Source organism: Bombina bombina, chromosome 7, assembly GCF_027579735.1.
Source record: "Bombina bombina isolate aBomBom1 chromosome 7, aBomBom1.pri, whole genome shotgun sequence".
Classification (NCBI taxonomy): domain Eukaryota; kingdom Metazoa; phylum Chordata; class Amphibia; order Anura; family Bombinatoridae; genus Bombina; species Bombina bombina.
In genome coordinates this window covers 408,317,220-408,323,538 of record NC_069505.1, presented here as the reverse complement: position 1 = coordinate 408,323,538, position 6,319 = coordinate 408,317,220, and the positions used below count along the sequence as shown (strand labels likewise).

The 6,319-nt window shown below is 38.2% G+C and overlaps 1 long non-coding RNA gene across 1 annotated transcript; it reads right to left on the bottom strand.

The window, feature by feature from the left end:
- Positions 1-976: 976 nt before the first annotated feature.
- LOC128635951 (uncharacterized) lies at positions 977-1,657 on the bottom strand. The gene is made up of 3 exons (XR_008398631.1): positions 1,586-1,657; positions 1,109-1,177; positions 977-1,031 (listed from the first exon to the last, which is right to left on the bottom strand). It is a non-coding gene; the product is annotated as an uncharacterized LOC128635951 (long non-coding RNA).
- Between the last annotated feature and the right edge of the window lie 4,662 nt (positions 1,658-6,319).

Sequence of the window (6,319 nt, the reverse complement as noted above, 5' to 3'; positions counted from 1 at the left end):
ATCATTGATTTTTTTTTGGGTGGGTTTTCTTAAAATGTTTTTTTTGTTTTTTAAACAGTTAATGTATAAATGTTGGTTATGATTTATAACATATCATATGTTAAATTAAAAACTATTAATGCCGTTTGAATGTATTTCTCTATTATTAATCTTTACCTTTTTAAAAAAATAACAGACACATATATTATAATATAATAATTTTTTATAGAAACTAAACCAAAAATGCAAATATAATTGAAACATAGAAAGTTACATTTTCAGGGTTATTTTTTTTTTTTTAATACATTTGCTCCGTTATGGCTCTTCTAAAATTTTGGATGCTTCTTGTTATTGTATGCATCATGACTTCTAACCGATCAAATTCTGCGATTATGGTCTCTCTTGAGATGAGTCCAAGTTCTTCTTCCACAACCTCTTTTAAAGATAAAAACATTTATTAAAAAAATTGTTAGTAAGATTTAACATTCATTTTGTACAATTTTTATAAACTGAAGTTTATAATATATATTAATGTGACAATCAACATTACATGCTTCATATAGAACTGAGAATTGGAATACACTTTATAATTTACTCCAATTATCTAAGTTTGTATATTGACAATATCAGTAAATTAGAAAGATGTTTCAAATTTTATGCTGTATCCAAATGCGTTTTGTATAAAGAACATTTCCACGAACATCCTACAATGTATAAATATTTGTTAATAAATATATATATATTTATAAAAACAAAATAATAATGATGGCTAAAAACAAAAGTAAATAATTTGTACTTACGTGTACCAATGTTTCTTGTGGAAGTAGATTCTTCGGCTTCAACATCATCTATGAATAAAACAAATTAATGAAACGGATTACCATATTCAAATAAAGATGCTTATAGAAAAGCACAATCATTATATTACAAATACCAAAACCAACCTTCAAAACCCACAGAATCGGAGTCCGAAGAATGTTCTACTGTTATTTTTGGTCTTTGGATAGGTAGAACAAAATCTGGCTCTTCCGTTCTAATTTCTACTGCTGCTTCTATAACCAAAAACAAATATATCTATATAATATAGGCCTTTTCTGTTTTTCAAAAGCTGTTATTGCGCAGTAGAGACCTGTAATCGTTGCTAGTGCTGATCGGGTGTGAGGGTGGTGTGAGGTTGGCGTTTCCGGGCGTGAGAGAGCTGAAAAGACATAGCGAGTAGAGAGAGGGAGAGAGACAGCAAAAGAGAGAGGGGAGAAAGGGGAGAGAGAAATCAAGAGAGAGGGGGGAGAGAGACAGCAAAAGAGAGGGGGGAGAAAGGCGAGAGAGAAATCAAGAGAGAGGGGGGATAGAGACAGCAAAAGAGAGGGGGGAGAAAGGGGAGAGAGAGAGCAGAAGAACGGGAGAGAGAGACAGCAAAAGAGAGGGAGATAGAGAGAGAGCATTGTACATTAACTTTATGACCTATTTATCTTTGTTGTAATTTTAATAAATCTGTGGACCTTATTTCACGGGTATTATACAAATAAAATGTAAGTGAAACACTTTTGGTTATATATGAGTAATCAATTACTGAGTGTCTAAAAAAGTGTAACAAAATTTACCATACCTTCTGTATTTTCTTCGAAAGGTTTTTCAATTACAGTAATCTGTCTATTTTCAAGTGTGACTAAGGGCATCGGTGGGGATCCGGAAGTTTAATCACTAACAACCTCTATAGTCCTCAGATATTTATGATAAAGTAATTTTTATTGTTTTGTAACAAAGGCATAATAACAGACAAAGTATGAAACAAAAGATGAATCAAAATAGGTCGAGAGAACAAACATCTTGGTTCTCTCACGTTACATAGTAATGAAAATCGTGCAAAATACAAATCAATAAAACGTTCAAGTATTGAGTCATAGCATGTGGGGTCGCACTTACAGGAGAACTTTAATAGCGTCGTGCGTTGAGGGACGATAGTCCTTTTAACATAAATTCTCATATTTGAGCTAAAATTCAAGTAATTTAGTTCATTTTTATGAAGCTGTAAGGCCCACATAAATTGTATATTACCAAGGTAGATGTCATCTAGATAAAGTATTAGTGAAAGATGAAAAAAGTAAGGTAAAGTAAGGAGAGAAAGAGAGATGGGGTGTAGAGAGGGGAACAACTCCTGACCATTCTGCTCCAGTTTGTGTAACGATTTGTTTTATGTAGGGTTAATATGTCCCCTAGTTATCTGTGTTGTACTTATCGTTTCTGGGGACTCCATGTACCTGAGGGTGGGACCCCTGAAGTGAGGGGCTCTATTCTAGTAGACTAATGTGTTAAGACCCGTTATTTAATATCCAGTAATACCATACTTTCTGGAAGGTTTCTTGGGTATCTAGGGGAAATGCTGCCTGTTCTGACATATTATAGAAGAATTTAATTTTGTGTTGGATTTCATCCCAGGAAGGGGCACCCTCCCTCCAGTGACGGGCTATACAGATCCTCGTGGCGGTGCATGTTATCCTGATAAACAAATTAATATGTTTGTTAAATTCTTGAAGCTTAACATGAAGCAGTGCTTGCTCCATGGTAAGTCTAATGGGGCTGTCTAGAGTAGAGCTTAGGAACCTAGATAGTCGGTTCCATACCCTATGTGAATAGGTGCAGTCCCACCATATGTGTTTATAGTCCCCCACCTCCCCACAGCCTTTGTAACAAAGTCTGGATCTATCTTTGGAAGAGTGTGAGGTTATCAGCGGTGTTAGATACCAACGGAAGTTGGTTTTAATGCAGTTTTCCCACATATCTGCACTCAATAATCCCTTTCCTGCACTAGAGAGAATTGTATACCAAACCTGGACCTCCATTTCCTTATTGATGTCCTTTTCCCATTTAGTTTGTATAGAGGATTTGGAGTTATCTGACGCTAGCTGTATTGCCTGGTAAAGCCTAGAGATAGTGTTCTTGGGTCTGGATGGGGAGCTGCATATGCTTTCTAATGTAGAGGGTAAATTTTTGGTTATGAGAGGTAAGAGAGGGTGAATTATGGAAGATAGCTGTAAGTAAAGGAACCATTCTAGTTTGATTGGCTGTAGTTTTTCTTGTAGTTGTGTGTAGCTCATCATTTTGCCTCTTACTATAATGTCAGCGATTCTATAAAGTTCTCTGTTCTCCCATTTTTTGATGATGGGAACCAATTCGTGTCTAACTAGGCTAGTAAGTGTGGCTTTAACTGAGTGTATAGGGAGTAGAGCTAGGGAGGTGGTTAGCTTGGACCATTGCTTGATCATAAAATCTATTATTGGGTGTTCGTATTGTGTCTTGCTAAGGCACCGTTTAGGGTCCCAAAGAATCAAGTCTCGTGGGATAATTCCTGCAATATCTGACTCTAGCTGCGTCCACACAATGTCTTTGTCTGGGTCATTAAGAAGGGCTGTCTGTGCTAGTCTAGCTGCCTGAAAATAGTGTTTAAGATTTGGTGCCCCCACCCCCCCCCAACTGTCTGTTTCTGGAGAGGATTGCCGAAGGGATCCTAGCTTTTTTGTTCCCCCTAATGAAATTGATTATATGTCTTTGAAGGTCATCTAAGTCTGGGGTTGGTATTCTAATTGGCAAGGTGCGAAATAAATATAAAATCCTTGGTAATGTCATCATTTTGATTGCCGACAGTCTACCAAACCATGAAAATCTCAGCTTACTCCATCTATTCAGATCTTGTTTAATAGATTTGTACAAAGGGGGGTAATTTATGTTATATAAAGTCTTTGAGCTTGTGGTGAGATTAATCCCCAAGTATCTGAGAAAGTGTTTGGCCCATTTAAATTCAAAGTTAGCTTCTATAAGCTTTTTGGTGTGTACCGGTAGGTGTATAGGTAGCGCTTCACACTTCTCAAGGTTAATTTTATAACCTGAAATGGTGGAGAAGGATTCAAGGGTTTGGTAGAGGTTCGGCAGTGTTATCATTGGTCGTGACAGAGAGAGGAGGACATTGTCTGCAAAAAGTGTGAGTTTATATTCCTTCTGCTTTATTTTAATACCAGTAATATCAGGAGATCTTCTAATATGTTGGGCCAGGGGTTCTATGCACAGAGCAAACAGTAATGGAGATAGGGGGCAGCCCTGACGGGTCCCATTAAGGACTGCAAAATTTTCAGATTGGTGGCCCATAGCTCTCACGCTTGCTGAGGGGGTGGAATATATATTTTGAATTGCATTCATGAATTCTCCAGTTATGCCTATTTTGGTTAATACTGCCTGCATGTATGTCCAATCAACTCTATCAAACGCCTTCTCTGCATCTAAAGAGAGGAGCAGAGAAGGCGTTTTTGTTTCATGTATATAGTCAATTAGGGACACCATTCTCCTGACGTTGTCTGGTGCTTCTCTATTTTGAATGAAGCCCACTTGGTCTGGGTGGACCAGCTTGGGAAGTAGGGGTTTGATTCGATTAGCTAGAATTTTTGTGAAAATCTTGAGGTCCTGGTTTATAAGGGATATTGGCCTATTGCTTTGGCACAATGTCTTATCTTTACCTGGTTTCGGAAGTACTATAATTTTGGCATTTAACAATTCAGATGGGATCTTGTGGCCTTTTAGGATAGAATTACAGAATTGTACAATGTGTTTAGTGAGAGTTGGTTTGAATTGTTTGTAATAGTCCCCTGGGAACCCATCAGGGCCTGCTGCCTTGCCTGGTTTTAAATCTTTAAGGACCCAGAGGACCTCTCTGTCAGTGATTTCTGCATTCAAAGAGTCTAGTTCTTGTTTGCTTATTTTGGGTAATGCCGCCTCCTCTAGGATGGTGTCTAGGGAGTTCTGTATGGTTTCTGTTCTAGTGACTTTCTGACCGTCATACAGGGAGCCATAGTATGTCGCGAATGAGGCGACTATGTCTTTGGGGTTTGACGTTAGGACCCCCTGAGAGTTATATAGGGTGGGGATTGACATGTCTCTAGTTCTATTTCTAATTTTATAGGCCATAAATTTGTCTGGTTTGTTTGCGTAAAGAAAATATTTAGATTGGAGTCTAAGCCCTGCTCTAGATGATCGGTCAGAAAGCATTTTGTCAAGAGCTTGTCTTTTGTCTAGAAGTGTTTTGTAAAGGCTAGGTGAACCAGATAGTTTGTGGCGTTTTTCTAGGTTAGCTATGTCGTGTTGCAGTGAGTCAATAAGAGCCTTCGTTTTACGTTTGGCGTGGGATTTCATTTGGATCAATACTCCTCTTATAACTGATTTGTGTGCTGCCCACACCTGTATGGGGTTGTTTATTGTGTTCAGGTTGAGGTTCCAGTATTCCTCTATGCGTTTAAGAACTGTCTCTTTATGGTTTGGGAATTTTAATGATAAGGGGTCAAATGACCAGCTTTTAGTATTATTGTATGGAAGAATCCCTTTCATCTTTAGAGAGACTATTGAGTGGTCGGACCACACACACGGATGAATAGAGGAAGACACTAGATTTGCTGTCAGTATCTGGCTTGAAAAAATATAATCTAAGCGGAAGTATTTGTGATGTGCTGTGGAATAAAATGTGTGGTCATCTGTGATACCATAAAGAGCCGTCCATGTGTCTAGTAAGTTGTGTCCTGCCAAGGTATTGAGGATGGAGAGAGTCTTTTTATTCATTCTGTGTTGGGCAGTTGTGAGGGGGGTGTTTGGAGATTGGGTCTGAGTGTGTAGAGAGACATTAAAGTCACCCGCTAAAAAAATTCTAGTTGCATTCCAGCTAGTGAGGAGGTAGGATAGATTAGTAAAGAACTGCTCTTGATGCTCGTTTGGGGCGTAAACATTACAGAAGATTATTTCTATTTTATTGATAGTGCCTTTAATGATGAGGAATCTACCCTCCTTGTCTATAATGGAATCAGTGTGGTGAAAGTTTAGGGAGGAGTGAAGGAGTATAGACACCCCTCTTTTTTTCTGATTAACCGTCGAATGGTAGTGTAGAGGGAATTGTTTCTCCCAATATTTCGGGATCTGAGAGGTCATGAAATGGGTCTCCTGCAAAAATATCACATTAGCCCCTAGGAGTTTGTATTGTGACATAGCCTTCCTTCTCTTAATGTCTGAATTTAGACCTCTCACATTGTGTGAGACTAGTGTAATGTTGGTACTAGCCATCTAATCGTTTGGTTGGTGCCCTAGACTTGTTATGTACTGGTGCATTTGCAATTACCTGACCCTTCGTGTGGTATTTATCTGAGTTTGATAGGTCCAGGGTTCCTATACGAGTGGCTACCCAGCTTCTACTTGACTGGAGCATCTGTGGTCGTTTTAGGAGTGAAGGTAAGAAGAAGAAAAGGGGGGTGGAAAAGGAGAAATTCTGACAGAGAAATAGAAAAAAGAAATACAACAGGTTAGTCATATT